This window comes from Xenopus laevis, chromosome 7L (genome assembly GCF_017654675.1).
Source record: "Xenopus laevis strain J_2021 chromosome 7L, Xenopus_laevis_v10.1, whole genome shotgun sequence".
Lineage (NCBI taxonomy): Eukaryota > Metazoa > Chordata > Amphibia > Anura > Pipidae > Xenopus > Xenopus laevis.
In genome coordinates, this window is record NC_054383.1 from 113692281 (window position 1) to 113710168 (window position 17888).

Sequence of the window (17888 nt, forward strand, 5' to 3'; positions counted from 1 at the left end):
TATTCATTGCCAGCTGAATGGATCCAAGATGATCCTGATGATGGGGAAGTACCACCACCACCACCACCACCACCTGACCAGGCAGCACCGGCTGCACCTGATGAGGCAGCACCGCCTCCACCTGATGAGGCAGCACCGCCTCCACCACCTGTCCAGGCGGCACCACCACCTCACCAGGCGGCACCACCAGCGGACGACCAGGGGCTCAGTGTAGGCACTCAGACAGAGCATGCCTACTATGACCAGACTGAGCTCCTGGTCACAATAGCTCATCAAGTAAATGCCATGCGGCAGGAGCTGGGAGAGGTTAGGGACATTGTAGACAACCTGCAGAGGGTAGTTGCTCCTCCTCCTCCTCCACTTTAATTTATTTATTGTTGGTTACAGCACCGTTGTGCTATATGTTGTAAATTAAAAAATTTTTTTATATCTTTATATTTTGAGTTCATTTTTCATTTGACTAAACTAATACTCACATGGTACTTGGAATTGTTTGGATTCTAATAACACAACGATGACTATTCTTAATCGGAGTCATTAAAATTACATTACATAGTATTTCAGAATCATTACAATTACATGATGTAAATATAAGGTTCATTCATAGTGATGGGCGAATCTGTCGCGTTTCGCTTCGCCGAATAATTCGCGAATTTCCAGCGAAATTCGCGAAACGGCGAAAAATTCGCGAAACGAGTCGCGCGGCCCGATTTTGTCGCGCGTCAAAATATTTTGTCGCGGACGCAAGTATGTGCTTTAACGCGCGACGTTATTTTTGACGCGCAGTGCAATTTGATGAAGCCCATCTTCTATGGGTGTTTTGTTTGTATAACCTTTTTTCATCTTTGGGCCTACAAATAAAAATTTTCCCCTTAGTTTCAAGCTTTGTAGTCTGTGATGATAAATGAACATGGTATCTTTTGCTTTGTGTCTGAATGTGCTGAATTGGATTGGACTCCATGGGAAGACCAATACACATGCGTGTTTCACTTAGTATACTGCTACACACATGCCCTGCATTGTTAGAGGACTCCTATCTTGAAAAAATGGCTCCCATTTTGCAAGTTTCTTAAACTTTTAACGTTTGTGGATTTTTTCACATTACCTCTGGTCAACTGGTAATGGTATCTACTACTACTCTATATCTCTGTTTAACCAAAAAGTACCATCTGTACTTCATATATCTAATAGTAGATTACTAACACAAGTACAACTAATAAATCTGAACAGATAGTATCTGGATGCTTTGTATCTCAGATAAAAATGAATAAACCATATGTTTATGTGAATGAACCTTATATTTACATCATGTAATTGTAATGATTCTGAAATACTATGTAATGTAATTTTAATGACTCCGATTAAGAATAGTCATCGTTGTGTTATTAGAATCCAAACAATTCCAAGTACCATGTGAGTATTAGTTTAGTCAAATGAAAAATGAACTCAAAATATAGAGATATAAAAAAAATTTTTAATTTACAACATATAGCACAACGGTGCTGTAACCAACAATAAATAAATTAAAGTGGAGGAGGAGGAGGAGCAACTACCCTCTGCAGGTTGTCTACAATGTCCCTAACCTCTCCCAGCTCCTGCCGCATGGCATTTACTTGATGAGCTATTGTGACCAGGAGCTCAGTCTGGTCATAGTAGGCATGCTCTGTCTGAGTGCCTACACTGAGCCCCTGGTCGTCCGCTGGTGGTGCCGCCTGGTGAGGTGGTGGTGCCGCCTGGACAGGTGGTGGAGGCGGTGCTGCCTCATCAGGTGGAGGCGGTGCTGCCTCATCAGGTGCAGCCGGTGCTGCCTGGTCAGGTGGTGGTGGTGGTGGTGGTGGTACTTCCCCATCATCAGGATCATCTTGGATCCATTCAGCTGGCAATGAATAAATTTCAGTTTGAGTAACACAGCAATTGCATTTGTACAGTATAAATTATACAGGATAAGGTGTCATGTTGTAACTACAGGAAAATTAACTTTATTGTAGTTAAGAAGGGAAACCTATTTTTTCCGTTTAAATAAATCTACCTTTATGTGAAGTAAAATTCTTATTAGCCTTGTCACAGGCCTAAACAAATACACATTTGCTCCAAAATACCAAAATAAATAGGAATCAAGTGCAGGGCAAGATTTACATAGTAGGCACCCCTAGGCCCACTGCCATTCGTCGCCCCTGTCCCCTCCCCTTTATTCGGGCAAATTTTTATCATCTGGACAGGAGCAATGGGGATTGCTGCATGGGAAACTATTGTATCTCCTGTGCATCCCCAGTTTTTCTGAACCAATATGGGTGTGGTTGGGCAGCATGCCGCCACCCTAAAATCTTCCAGCCCTAGGCCCGGGCCTTGGTGACCTTTCCACAGATCCGAGCCTGATCAAGTGGCTTTATTGTAGTTAAGAAGGGAAACCTATTTATTATGTTTAAATAAATCTACCTTTAAGTGAAGTAAAATTCTTATTAGCCTTGTCACAGGCCTAAACAAATACACATTTGCTCCAAAATACCAAAATAAAAAAGGAATCAAGTGGCTTTATTGTAGTTAAGAAGGGAAACTCATGTATTGCATTTAAATAAATATTATAATCTTTTTAAATAATCTCCATTTGACAGCTCATTTACTTGTTATCTAACTTGTCTGCAATTATGTCAGTCAGTCAAAGTCAACTGTTCCAATCCTAATTACAGTATTCACTTAAATACATTTTTGCTGTAAAATAGCAAATCATTATAAGATGTTTTCTTTTTAAATAACTCTACCTTCCACCTCCACGCGCAGCTCATCTACAAATGCGCTGTGGCGCCTTTTCAAGTCGCTCCAGATCCTCTGGAGCTCCCGCAAACTTAAGCGCAGGTGGTACTCCCTCCGCAGCCTGCGCCTCAGCCGATCCATTATGCTCCTTCGGAGCGCCTGGATTCCTCTCACTCCAGGAGGGATATTGTCGTATCCCTCCTGGTGCAGGTACCTGACGAAGTACCGCAGCTGGTCCCGGTTCATCATGCCAGGTCCTGCCATTTTCAAACTGCACTCCTAAAAATGTAAGCACGGGCGGGGCTATTTATAGTGGCGACGCCCATTTTTGACGCGCGCATGACGCGCGTCACATGACGCGTGCGTGCACACGACGCGCGTCACATGACGCACGCGCGCGCATGCGCAAACACAGTTTTGATATGGCGCGCGCCGAATGTCGTCGCGCGGCGACGAACCTCGTCGCGCGGCGACGAACCTCGTCGCGCGGCGACGAACCTCGTCGCGCGGCGACGAACCTCGTCGCGACGGCGACGAAATTGATAAATTGACTACTGTAACACTCAAATACATTGATTTTTTAAAATAAATTATGATATTAAGTCACACTATATTTGGCAGTTAGGCACTATTAGAAGTAACATTATTCCCCTAGCAATCATACATTGATTTAAATAAGAGACTGGAATATGAATAGGAGAGGCCTAAATGTAAAAAAGTAGCAATGACTAACAATACGTTTGTAGCCTGACATAGTATTTGCTTTTTAGTTGGGGTCAACTCATTGACCCACATTTAAAAGCTGCAAAGAGTCAGAACTTAGAAGAAAAAGGCAAACAATAAAACCAAATTAAAAGTTGCTTAGAATTTGCCATACTATTGCATACTAAAAGTTTCCTTAAAGGTGAACCACCCCTTTAAGGGCTTTGCACTGGATCTATGAATACGTTGTGTAAAGTGTTTGGAAACAAAGGATGGCGTTTGTTCTCTTTGAAGGTTATGGACAGCAAACTGGGACAAGACTGCTTGTGAAGTTGAAAGTTGCAAAATAGCAGATGCAGCTGAAAGTGGGATGTAAGATGGACATCATCTAGGAATGAAATTCCTCTTTCCATTAAGCAAACTGTGTTGTCTCGTTTATTTAACTCAAGGACAAAAGCATTCATAGAGGACAAATTCAATCTAAATTATTACTTACAGCATGAATTTAAGTAGAGTTTATGGCTATGTTTGTGTCAGCCAGGGTTGCCAGGTTGGTTGGTTTCCAGTCAAATTTACTAGGCTGATGTTTGGGGCCTGTTTGGGCCTCTGTGTAATTTGAATGCAAGGGCCTATTTTGACTCCCAGACCAGACATGGCTTTGGGACTACCATTAAAACATTTCCCTTACTTTTGTACACAGTGATGAATGTATATATGCCATGTTTTGCTTTGGAATCAATGGGAAGAGCAATTCGCACCTATGTTCCACTCAGTTACTGCTATACACACATGCCCTCCCTGTATACATTTTTTAGAGCACTCCTATCATTTCAAAAGAAAGAATAATGACAGAGGCAAAGGACTTTTGGCCGCAGTCGTTTCAGGGGTAATAATAGTGTGAATACATTTGACAACCAAGCAGCAAGCATTGTTGTAATGAATTTTATTAGAGCCAGAAGAATTAAATGAGGCAGGCCTCAACCCCCAGAAGAAATTAGCCAAACAATGGGGCTGTATTCGAAGAAACATTTTTAGAAGCCATGATAGGCCTCAACCACCAGAAGACATTAGCCAACTTAGCGGCAAAATTACAAGCAACCTATTTAGAAGCCATGATAGGCCTCAACCCCCAGAAGAAATTAGCCAACAATATGGCAGTATTCGAAAAAACATTTTTAGAAGCCATGATAGGCCTCAACCCCCAGAAGAAATTAGCCAACAATGTGGCAGTATTCGAAGAAACATTTTTAGAAGCCATGATAGGCCTCAACTACAAAAAAAAATTGCCGACAATGCAGCAGTAGTGTCAGCAACAGCAGTAGGAGCCTTGATAGACACCCACCAGAGTTTTGCCAAATAATGAGGCATTAGTAGCAACAGCAGCGGCAACAACAGTCATGTTGTAACTTTTAATAAACTCTATATTAGAGCCAGAAGAATTAAATGAGGCAGGCCCCAAACAGAAGACGTTTGCCAAATAATGAGGCATTAGTAGCAACAGCAGCGGCAACAACAGTCATGTTGTAAATTTCAATCAACTCTATATTAGAGCCAGAAGAATTAAATGAGGCAGGCCCCAAACAGAGAAGACTTTTGCCAAATAACGAGGCATTAATAGCAACAGCAGTGGCAGCAACAGTCATTTTGTAACTTGTAACTTTTAATCAACTCAATATTAGAGCCAGAAGAATTAAATGAGGCAGGCCCCAAACAGAAGACGTTTGCCAAATAATGAGGCATTAGTAGCAACAGCAGCGGCAACAACAGTCATGTTGTAAATTTCAATCAACTCAATATTAGAGCCAGAAGAATTAAATGAGGCAGGCCCCAAACAGAAGACGTTTGCCAAATAATGAGGCATTAGTAGCAACAGCAGCGGCAACAACAGTCATGTTGTAAATTTCAATCAACTCAATATTAGAGCCAGAAGAATTAAATGAGGCAGGCCCCAAACAGAAGACGTTTGCCAAATAATGAGGCATTAGTAGCAACAGCAGCGGCAACAACAGTCATGTTGTAAATTTCAATCAACTCTATATTAGAGCCAGAAGAATTAAATGAGGCAGGCCCCAAACAGAAGACGTTTGCCAAATAATGAGGCATTAGTAGCAACAGCAGCGGCAACAACAGTCATGTTGTAAATTTCAATCAACTCTATATTAGAGCCAGAAGAATTAAATGAGGCAGGCCCCAAACAGAGAAGACTTTTGCCAAATAACGAGGCATTAGTAGCAACAGCAGTGGCAGCAACAGTCATTTTGTAACTTGTAACTTTTAATCAACTCAATATTAGAGCCAGAAGAATTAAATGAGGCAGGCCCCAAACAGAAGACATTAGCCGCAAAATTGTAAGAAAAATATTTAGAAGCCATGTTAGGCCTCAACCAGAAGAAATTAGCCAACAATGTGGCAGTATTCAAAGAAACATTTTTAGAAGCCATGTTAGGCCTCAACCAGAAGAAATTAGCCAACTTAGCGGCAAAATTATAAGCAACATATTTAGAAGCCATGTTAGGCCTCAACCAGAAGAAATTAGCCAACAATGTGGCAGTATTCGTAGAAACATTTTTAGAAGCCATGTTAGGCCTCAACCAGAAGAAATTAGCCAACAATGTGGCAGTATTCGAAGAAACATATTTAGAGGCCATGTTAGGCCTCAACTACTAAAAAAATTTGCCGACAATGCAGCAGTAGTATCTACGATAGCAGTAGGAGCTTTGATAGGCCCCCACCATAAAAAAATTGCAGACAATGCAGCACAGCAGCAGTACTACTAGGGCTAGTAGCAGGCTACAGCAGCAGCAGCAGCAGCAGCAAGGGCAGCAGGTGCAGACAGATGGGGAATGGGCAATACCACTGAGGAGGAGAGTATGGGCAGCAATGGAGAGAGGAGGATAAATCTATGGAGGAGAAGGAGGAGAGGAGGCTAGTCTCTGCTGTCTGCAATGGGCACTTGGATATCCCCGCTTATCCATGCCTCATTCATTTTAATGAATGTCAGCTTATCCACGCTGCCAGTGGATAGCCGTGTCCGCTTCTCAGTGACCACCCCACCTGCGGCACTGAAGACACGCTCTGACAGGACACTGGCAGGGGGGCAAGCCAGCACCTCCAGAGCGTACTGTGCCAGTTCTGGCCACTGGTCGAGCCTCGAGACCCAATAATGCATGGGGTCATCGTCAGGGCGAATGGCATCCTGCACGCTGACTGACCCCATGTAGTCAGCCACCATATGCTCCACCCGCTGCTGGTGGTGGCTTTGGGTGCTGACTGGGCCTGCTGCTGGCCGTTGAGGCTCGAAAAAGCTCTTCCACACACCCATGAGATCTCCGCCCTTGCTGCTGCTGCTGCTGCTAGGCCCCCGTCTCTGCTGGGTGTGTGGAGTAGTGGAGGCCTGAGAAGTGTCAGACTGGGGGAAGGCCTCCACTAATTTTGAGCACAGAGCCTTCCTCAATTGACCCATCCTCCTCTCTCTCTGGCTGGGTACAAGGAACTCCCCCACCTTTCCCTTGTACCGTGGGTCAAGCAAAGTAGCCACCCAATAATCCTCCCGGTCTTTGATAGAACAGACCCGGGGATCGCTTCGGAGGCAAGTCTGCATATGGGCAGCCATGTAAAAGAGGTGCCCCCGACCAACCTCTTCTTGACTGCCCTCCAGATGCAGCAGGTCATCTGGCTCGACCTGCCCCTGCTCTGTACCCTCCCAGCCGCGGACAATAGCTGGGGTGGTTGGGTGGCATGTGCCCTGCTCCCCATGCTGCGCAGGCACCCAGTCCTCCTCTCCCTCATCCTCCTCATCGGGCACCATCTCCTCCTCAGCCCCCTCTGCCTGCCTACGGGGCCTACTCTCCTCCTCCTCCTCCTCAGGCACGTCACCCTCCTCTAGCAGCCCATCCAACGTGCGCTTGAGGAGGAACACCAGGGGTATGACATCGCTAAGACACGCATTGTCCCTGCTAACAAAGCGTGTCGCCTGCTCAAAGGGGGCAAGTACTTGGCAGAGCTGCCTCATTTGCTGCCACTGCTCTGCACTAAAGTACCCCAAATCTGCCCCCTGAGTACCCCTGGCACTGTGCTCCAGCAGGTAATTGCTGACCGCCCAGCGCTGCTCTACGAGGCGCTCCACCATGTGCAGGGTGGAATTCCAGCGCGTCGGCAGGTCACAGATGAGCCGGTGGGGTGGCAGACTATGCTGCCGCTGCATCCGTGCCAAAGACGCGCTGGCGGTGGGGGACCTGCGAAAATGGGCACATACCCTACGTACCTTCTCCAGCATGTCACCCAACCCTTGGTAGCTCTTGAGGAAGCGCTGCACCACAAGGTTGAGGACATGTGCAAAGCAAGGCATGTGGGTCAGGTGCCCTAGGCGGATGGCGGCCAGCAGGTTGCGACCGTTGTCGCAAACAATATTACCTGCTTGGAGCTGGCGGGGAGTGAACCACCGCTGCACCTGAGTCTGGAAGGCAGCCATGAGCTCAGGTGCAGTATGACTCCTCTCGCCCAGGGAGAGGAGTTGCAGCACAGCCTGACATCGCCTGTGCTGCACTGAAGCGTAGCTGCGGGGACGCTTCAGGGGTGGCTCATCCATAGTGGAGGAGGAGGAGGTGGACATGTGGGGTTTGCCCTGTACCCCACGGGGAGGCACCTGTAGCCTGAGGGGAGCGCCCCGGCTTGCACCCTCCCCAGCACTCATGAGGGTGACCCAGTGCGCAGTGTAGGTTATGTACCTCCCCTGCCCATGCCTGCTGGTCCACGTGTCAGTGGTGCAGTGCACCCTGCCGCCAACAGCATGATCCAGCGACAGGGACACATTCTCAACCACATGCTGGTGGATGGCAGGGACGGCCTTCCTGGCAAAATAATGGCGGCTGGGGATCCGCCAGTTAGGGGCAGCGCAAGCCATCAGCTGTCGGAAGGGGGCTGCTTCGACTAGCTGATAGGGCAGCAGCTGCACTGCCAGAAGCTTTGCCAGGCAGCCATTAAGCCTCTGCACTTGGGGGTGGCTGGGGGAGAGAGGCGTCTTGCGGCTGAGGAACTGGGGGAGGGAAACCTGGCGGGACAGGGGCCGCATTGAGGAGGAGGAGGCTGCAGAAGAGGCTGAGCTACACAGTGGCTGCCTCCGACTGTGAGCCCCAGAATCCTCTTCACCTGCTGCAGGGTCTGGGGAGCTAGCACCTCTTCCCTGAGGAATGGGAGGAGGTGGACAGGAAGCACCACTGCCACCCGGTGCCCTGCCACTTTGGTGCTGCTCCCACGTCATCCTGTGATGACGTTTCATATGGGAACTTAAAGCTGATGTTCCCATATGTGACCCTGCCTGCCCCCTTCGAACCTTCTGCCGGCAGAGCTGGCACACTGCTATTGCCTGGTCCTCTGCCTGGCACGTGAAAAAAGCCCACACTGCTGAAGTGCGGGCCACTGCCTTGCCTGCTGTGGAGGGTTGAGGATGGTCCCCACCCGTACGCACATAGGCTTTGGACCTAGGCGCAGTGCTGCCCTGTTGCCTGCCCCCCCTAGCAGTGGTCGGTGGAGCCGGCTCTTCATCCTCATCAACAACAAACAGTTCCCCCCCTGAACTGCTGCTGTTATCCTCTGGAGCCGGCTCCCAGGGTCTGTCCCTGTCATCGTCCTCCCCCAGACCAGACCCTGCATCATACATGGCATCAATACCCACATCCAGCATGCTGGTGTCTGACCCCACACCAGCAACCTGCTGCCCTGCCATAAGGGGACCCTGCCCAATATCCCCTATTGATGTGGGCTGTGACATGACCACCTCCTCCTCTTCATCAGACATGAATGCCCCCCCCATTCCTGCCTGATCATCAAAAAGATCCAGGGTGTCTGGGCCCAAGTCCACCTCAGGATCAAATAAGAGGGATGGGGTGTCATCCCACACTGAGCTAGCAGGTGATGCCACCTCCTGCCGCTCACTGGTGCCTGCTGCAGATGAGGTAGCCTGGGTCAGCCAGTCTACCACTGCCTCTGCCTGCTGCGACCGTATGGGTCGCGAAGCAGTGGCAAAAAAATCGGGCACAGTCCTACGTGGACCAGTTGCCCCGCTGCTGCGACCCACAGCCACCTGCTGCTGTGGCATTTGCTGCTGCTGTTGTTGCAGCTGCTGCTGCTGTTGTTGCAGCTGCTGCTGCTGTTGTTGTTGCAGCTGCTGCTGTTGTTGTTGCAGCTGCTGCTGTGATGGCAGCTGCTTTGATGGCAGCTTGTGCTGCGACTGATTTACAGTGCCCAGACTGGGCATGGCACATGGCTGTTGTGGGGTTGGATGCCCACGGCCAGCACCACGGCCTCTTCCTCGGCCACCCCTCCCTATCCCACCCTTCTTCCCACCACCACCACCACCACCCATCCCTAACCCACCCTTCTTCCCACCACCACCACCACCACCCATCCCCCCTCTCCCACGGCCCGTCATATTGGGCAACTAAACTTAAAAAAAAAAAATATATATATAAGGGGGGGGTTTGGATATTTCGGGGAAGGAAAGGAGAAAAAAATAAAACCCTCAACTAAATCCCCTCAGCAGAAGTGTGTACCCACAAGGAGTACACACACCAGCACAGACAAAGACAAAGACAGTTAGCCCTAAAAAGGGCTATTGGGTGGTGAGCAGGCAAGCAGAAGAGGGAAAACAGTAAACTGAAATCCACAACCTCCACTTGCACTGACTCAGAAAAAAAAAAAGCTCTCTACACAATCTCCACTAGCTAAATCACACACAAATCTCTCACTATCCTGCTCTCTCTACCTCTACCAGAAACGCCACGAGTAATGGCCGCCTCTGCAGCTCCTTATATAGCCAGTGGGTTGGCTCAGGGATGGCTCACATCTTATTGGCTGCTGTGGGTGATGTTTAGTTTGTCGCGCGTCTTTTTGTTTTGACGCGCATTAGCGGCGTCGCGGCTCGTCGCGCGACGAAAATTTCGACGCGCGGCGAAACGAGTCGCGAGGCGAATTTTTGCCGCAATTTCGCGAAAAATTCGCCCGCGGCGAAACGCAGAAATTCGCCGCGAATTTAACCATGGCGAATTTATTCGCCCATCCCTACTTATAACAAGAATGTAGTAAATCATTTATAAATATGATAAAGATGCCATTCTTGCCTAACGAACTGTAATGGATAACGGATCATCTAGAGATATAGCTGTACGACTACCTGGCTAAAATCCTTGTAAGCTCCACATATTAGCGAGAACAAGTTAACAAACACACTGAAAAAGTAAATAAAGGTAGACTAGTTGGTATGGTATTCTTTCTGTTTATTTGACATTATGTAATTTTATTAAATAAAAAATGGATAACATAATATACTGATGATGACATGTTAACAGTGAAAGGGGCATTGTGTGTACCCATAGTATGCAATGTTCTTATGCAATTGATGTAAACTTGATTTTATCCAATAAAAATCCAAGTTACAAAAAAAAAAGGAAATAGAGCATTATAATAATCTAATAGATCTGTACTAACTACAGTCTATATTATATTTTATTATACCTACAGTACTTGTTTTATGTTATTTGATTTTACTCATTTGTATTACTTCTAAACATTAATCTAATTGTGTCCTACAGTACTTAGTTTCACAAAAAAATCCTATGTATAGGTACAACTTATGACCATGTCTGGTCCATTTGTTTCTTAGAACATAGATTTTTTGCTGCATGTTATGTTTGTTGGGAGGATTTTATCTGAACAATCTCATTTTATTAGTTTGTACTTATGTTTAGGTTGATAATTCAGTTGTCTATCTGAAGCACTTGAAGGTCAACGCTATTTACTCAATGAGTAGTGTTGGTAAATGAGGTGGGGCATAGTTTTGTCATTCATTCACCTTCTAAATTTATTTAAGTTCATTAAGGGGCAGATTTATCAAGGGTCGAAGTAAAAATTCAAATTCAAGTTTTTTTATGGCCAAAACTATCAAATTTGACTAGGGAATTGTTAAAATTCGATTCAAGATTTTTTTAAATTCTAATTAGATTTTCAAAATTTATCATACACTGGCTTGTTAAAAACTTGAATTAGACTATTCACCACCTTAAACCTGCCAAATTGCTGTTTTAATCTATGGAGGATGCACTGGAATCAGTTTGGAGTTGTTTGCAGCCTTCTTGACATTTGATGTTTTTTTCGGAAAAAAACTTGAATCAAAATTGATTCGAGTTTGCTATTCACCCGAATATCAAAAATTAGATTTTTTTAAAAAATTGCAGTTGGTCGAATTCCGAGTTCATGGGATTTCATGGGAGTTTATAATAACTCCCATGAACTCGAAATTCGAGCCTTGATAAATCTGCTCCTAAGTATAAGTCCAAACGATGCTCTTCCCATCTGTCTGCGTTATTCAGAATCATAACGCAGTGAATATATCAGTTATTATGGGAAGAAAAAAAAGAGAATACAGTAAGCCAAATAAATTAGGCTTGTATTAAATATGTATTCTGCCTATACCTGAATTTGCATAATTTCTTTGTATTTTATTTTAAAAACGAATGGGGTTTATTTTACATTTGCTACTCTATCCTTAAATTAGGATAGTTTGGTAGCATTTTGTTTATTTAGTTGGTGGACTGAAGTTTAGTGAAATTTTATCATTGGGGGCAGCCAGATTTCATTGGATCAAACATTATTTATACCCTGCACAGCAAATTTGTGAGCTATTAGTGAGTGAGACATTATCAATAAGTTTGTAGTGTACATCAGTAATTAAGAGTAGGGATGCACCTAATTCACTATTTTGGATTTGGCCGAACCCCCAAATCCTTCTCGAAAGATTTGGCCAAATACTGAATCCGAAACCCTAATTTACATATGCAAATTAGGGGTGGGTAATGGAAAGCATTTTTTACTTCCTTGTTTTGTGACAAAAATTTCTGACACAATTTCCCATTCGGATTCGGTTCGTCCGGGCAGAAGGATTCGAATCCGAATCCTGCTGTAAAAGGCCGAATCCTGACCGAATCCCAAACCGAATCCTGGATTCGGTGCATCCCTAATTAAAAGTGCATGAGAGAAGAGTTAAGCTGACCAAACATGCCTAGATTTGGTAAGACAATTTGTCTAATTTAAACGATAATGCCTTACTATCTGCATGTATGGCAAGTTGTAAGGCTAGTCAGGCCATCAATCCTGCAATGTTTGTAGCTCATGATCTTTGTAGATCAATTCATTGTCTGTTGGCTAAAAGAAACAGAAGAGGAGATGCCTTTCCTAACCTCTAAAGGTAACCATACACATTGTTTGTTAATGGTCCATACAGCTTACAGGATTGTTACCATGCAGTTTGGCCATGTGTATGGTTACCTTTAAAGACTGAGAAAGGTTGCCAGGTTTTGTGGACTGAGAACATAAACTTGGATTTGGGGGTGGGCTTTAACTGTAGGTTTAAAGGTCTGGAGGCCCTTGAAATGTTAAGTAGTGGAAGAAGAGGCATCTGCATGAGTGTGCCAGTAGTGTTCATGAGTGGAATCCATTTAGACATGGGGGATTCACAGAGAAATGTGTTGCTGTAAGTGTCCTATAAGTGATGAGTGCAAGGATGAGTATTTTGGTCATTTCCTGTGCAAGGGATGGTAAATGTTCCTAGACTGTATCCAGGATTTTGTGAATATACATAATATGTAGAGAGTAAAAAGGAGGGCAAACTAGTCTTTCCTTATGTGCAAAAGTGTACAATATGCGGATCTGAAATAAGTCTCATCAATGTTTTTGTTGATCTTTAAATCTTTTATACCAATGGTTTTATTGTTCTATGTGTACATACAGTATCCCACTGTTCATTATGTAGGGAAAGGTTGTCTTAGGGGCAGATTTATCAAAATGTGAGCTTAATAAATAAAAACTCATCCACGTTCTATTCATTTCTGAGGACTTTCAGAACCATATTTATCAAATGGGAAGTTCAACCTTTCTCCCATTGATAAATACAATTCTAAAAATACGATAGGAATAGAATAAATAGAATGTGCGTGAGTTTTTACTTACTAAGCTCTAATGTCACATTTTAATAAATATGCCGTTAAGTTTGTGATAGTTGAATCAGATACCCAAAACATTGTCCCATTTCAAAAAGCCTTCGTTTCAGACCTGTCCCAACTCACTTCTAAAAGGCAAAATGTACATGAGGCTTCTTTAAGTATTGTCTGGGGAAATTAAGATCTTTTTTGACTTGTCATTTTGTTCTGATGAGAAGATCAGTATATAGAGTGTTCTAACCCCCCAGCTTGTGCACTCCATTGTGCACTAGGAACAGGGGTGAATGGATTGACTCTCCAGTGCTGGGAATAATCTAGAAAACAAAACATGAGAACAAAATCTGTTTCATACAATTAAGGCCTCAACTACACGAGCGTTTTTAATCGGCGCAACGCCCGGACGACAAAACGCATGAGACAAATCGTATGGAGCCGCACGTGTCAAAATTTAATTGGACTGAATGAAAAGTCGCAGGTAAGAACTACACGGTCCGACTGTCTGATGAAGATGCTGCTTACTGCGTCCACAGACGTGTCGCGATATAATGTAGTTCTTACATGCAACTTTTCATTCATACAAATTAGATTTTTGATGCCTACATCTCCATCTGATTTGTTGCATGCATTTTGTCGCTAGGTTTATATCACCAACTCGAATTTGTATGTGAGATTTATCTGGACGCTGGAAACAGTTCTAATTTGAAAATTTGCCACCTAAAACCTGCCAAGTTAATTTATAAGTCAGTGGCAGCGGTCCCTTGAACCATTTGAAGATTTTAGTTGTCTTCTTGATATTCAAATTTGTCTTTGGAGGAAAACTTGATTCAAATTAGATTTGTATTCAATAACAATTTTAGGGTCAGTCCTATTCAATCGAATATTAAGACATTCGAGTTTTTTCATAAATAACCTCCCATTCGAATTTATTAGGAAAAAAAAAATCACATAACTTCCAAATTTGACCTGTGATAAATTTGCCCCTAAGTGTAGGAGCTTTTATTTTCAATAAGTAGAAAATATCATGGTAAAAAGATAATAATGCTGCTTAGCAAAAAGTCTTCTAATCATACAATCATGCAGAGAAGCAATAACTTATTTGTTATGTAAGTGAAAGCTCCTATTAACAACAACAAAAATAATTACCTGGATTATTATCTGGGAGTTTTCCTCAAATTATTATAAACATTATTATGAGGGAATTGAAGTTCCTGTTTATTTGAGAAATAGAAATACATATTACCTTTATATACTTTCATATGTACTTTACATCAAGCAAATATTTAAGAAAAATGAATATTTTTTTTGTAATTTTATACATATTAAACATCCACATTACTGTTATGCTTTTTTATATAGTACTGACATATTTCTCAGAACAGAGATTACACATGGAAACCACACATTTGGTGCAGGCACACAGAGAAGCTCCAGAACTATATTTAAATGGCATTTATGGGGGAGTGTGAGAAAATTCAGCAGCAGGAAAATATCCACAATTTAAAATCGTATGCCTCTGTCCAAACAAATGTTTAATTTTTTCAAAATTTAATATAGCTTTTGCAAACCAGAAAATTGTTTAGCAACCAATTCCGATAAAGGAAGAAAGATTGCAAATGATATAGTTTGCACCACTAAAATGTACAACACACAATTAATATTAAAATTGCAATAACAGTCTAATAAAGAATATTACATTGTCAAATGCAAACTTTTGTTCTGATTTGTACAAAACTTGGCAGGGTTCCTAACTCTACTGCTAATGTGGAAACAAGAATCTGCTCCAGGGATGTCTGGCACACTGGGAGGTAAGGTAAATGCTGGTGTGGTGCTTACAGTTTTTTCTGGTGTTGTTGCCTCCTACCAGGAGCACTAGCCCGAAGAAAATAATTACCCATTTATTTTATCGGGGTTGACTAACATTTTGGCACCCCACAGTGAAATTTGCTTTACATGTCCATTAAGCATAAAGCTTTTATACAGGTCATGGAACTCTGAGGTATTATTATGTGTACAATAACACAAAGAGATAACACTTTACAGATACAAGCAATAACATATCAGGGAAGTAGATAAACAAGGGGTCATTTACAACGCAGTGTGCAAAGTGTAAAAAAGGGTCAGAAAAAACCCGTTGGATTCAGAACACTTCACACATCCATTCATGCAACTCTCACAAGTAACACCTGTATCTAGGAGTTGCATGACACATTGGATAATCCTATCACAGTAACTACACAGAATCTACACCTCTGTGAATTTCTTTAGATGTCACCTCTTTGAAGAGTTACAATGTGCCATTGTGATTGGATTAGTGGAAGAGTTTATATGCCGAGAACTTCCCACACCAGTCAGTTGAACTGAAGAAGCTGCTCGGATGAGTAGTGAAACGTCTTCATTGATTACTCAGCAAGTCCAGTTGTTTTTTTTTTTGTTTTGTTTTTTTAATTACTTATATTAGATATATCATGACCTGGATGGGGAGGGATGTAGACAGCCCCCAAACCAACCCCCTAATTTGTTCTACATTCAGATGCATATATTAGGGAGTGTCAGCTGCATTGGGGCTATTTATGTACCTCCTGTTTATGCACCTCCTGACACTGCTTTCTGCACCAAATGCAGTGGATTTTTGATCAGTGCAGAGACCAGCAATTCAGAGGGCACTAGTGCTCTGTCAATAAGCAATAAGGGGCTCACACTTGCACCTCTTCAGTAAGTAAATTACACCTACAGCATTGCAACTGCATAGTGCTCAGCAACAGAAGAGAAGGGTGTTTTAAGGAAAGGGATTATATTATAACACTATGTACATTATTCTGTACATGGCCTCATTCTGTTTAAATATTTTGTTCACTGTACGTCCTGAATGTGCCTCTCCTTATCCAGCTATGTCTGGTATTTCCCACTTCTGGAACTTCCTTCTTTGGAACACTTATAAAGGTAGAGAAAACATATGCATTATGATTGCCATAAAATAATAAAGTAATTGCCATAAAATATTATAAAGAATGTACCTGATAGCTGGATTCCTGAGACTTATTTCCTGCCAAATTCCCCTGTCAGATAAACAATCCAATTCAGTTAATCTTAAAAATCTGTGGTACAATCAGTTACACATAGGGGATTATTTATTAAACCTTTAATCTTTCTGGTGAGATTTTTGGGGCAAAACTCAAATTTTTCATGGAATAAAGCAAACTTGAATTTTTCGAGATTTATTATACCGCAATGCTGCAAAAAGCAGAATCCGAAAGCTGTTGAGGTCCTGTCTAAGTCAGTGGTAGAAGTACCCATCCCAAATTGAAGGTATCGTGGTCAATGGAGGGTTTAGCCTGAAAATCTTTTGGAGTTTTTGGGAAGATTCAAAACTCTAGCTCTTCAGGAAAAAGGTCAGAAAAAATTGTGCAATTTGGGTTTTAGAATTTTTCCGAGTTTTTTACCGATCACATTAAGGGGCCAATTCACCAAGCTCGAGTGAAGGATTCGAAGTAAAAGTTTTTTGGGCTACTTCGACCATCGAATGGGCTACTTCGACCTTCGACCTTCGACTTCGACTTTGAATCGAAGGATTCAACTATAAATCGTTCGACTATTCAACCATTCGATATTCGAAGTACTGTCTCTTTAAGAAAAAACTTCGACCCCCTAGTTTGCCACCTTAAAGTGGGGAAGGTCCCCATAGGCTTGGCTAAGTTTTTTTGGTCGTTGGATTCAAATCCTTCGAATCGTTCTATTCGAAGGATTTAATCGTTCGATCGCGCGATTATTCCTTTGATCGTTCGTTCGAAGTATTTTGCGCAAAATCCCAGTCGAATATCAAGGGTTAATTAACCCTCGATATTCGACCCTTGATGCATCGGCCCCTAAATCAAGTTAATGTAGTAATAAATAAGGCAAAATCAGGGATGGGAGTTTGGTCGAGCTTTTTTCTATTGGGACAATGAGATAAATTTGGATTTTAGTAAACAACCTCCATAATGAGACAAATTCCCACTAAAGCTATACACCTTTAGATCCACTCACCTTGTGCTGCCCGATATTGGGCTGATCCAAGTCCAAGTTTCTACAATAGACTCATTGTCCTAATATGTTTGGCTGATCAGTCCCATGTCCTGTTTTGCTACCAAGGCCCAATACTTTGACCCAAGTTTGCAAATAATAAACTTCAATCTTACTGCATGGAAAACTGCATTTTTGGTATATGTTTTGTAAGATCTGTTACATAAAAAATTATCTGTAGAAAATAAAAGTCTCATTCACAATGAGAACAGTTCCAATGTGAGAAGATATTTTATGATCTTGTTTTCCTGAGCAAGAAATATTTATAGTTTGGTCAAATGTTACAATCAAAGGGAAAAGAGAGAAGAAGGGAAGAATGGGAGGCCAATTTACTAATTTTCAAATTTAAAACTTATGAAGAAAAAAACTTGCATTAACTTGAAC

General features: G+C 43.0%; 1 long non-coding RNA gene across 1 annotated transcript; it reads right to left on the reverse strand.

The window, feature by feature from the left end:
* Positions 1-13336: 13336 nt before the first annotated feature.
* LOC121395616 lies at positions 13337-16594 on the reverse strand. Its single transcript, XR_005962594.1, has 3 exons — positions 16460-16594; positions 14589-14653; positions 13337-13759 (listed from the first exon to the last, which is right to left on the reverse strand). It is a non-coding gene; the product is annotated as an uncharacterized LOC121395616 (long non-coding RNA).
* Positions 16595-17888: the final 1294 nt, after the last annotated feature.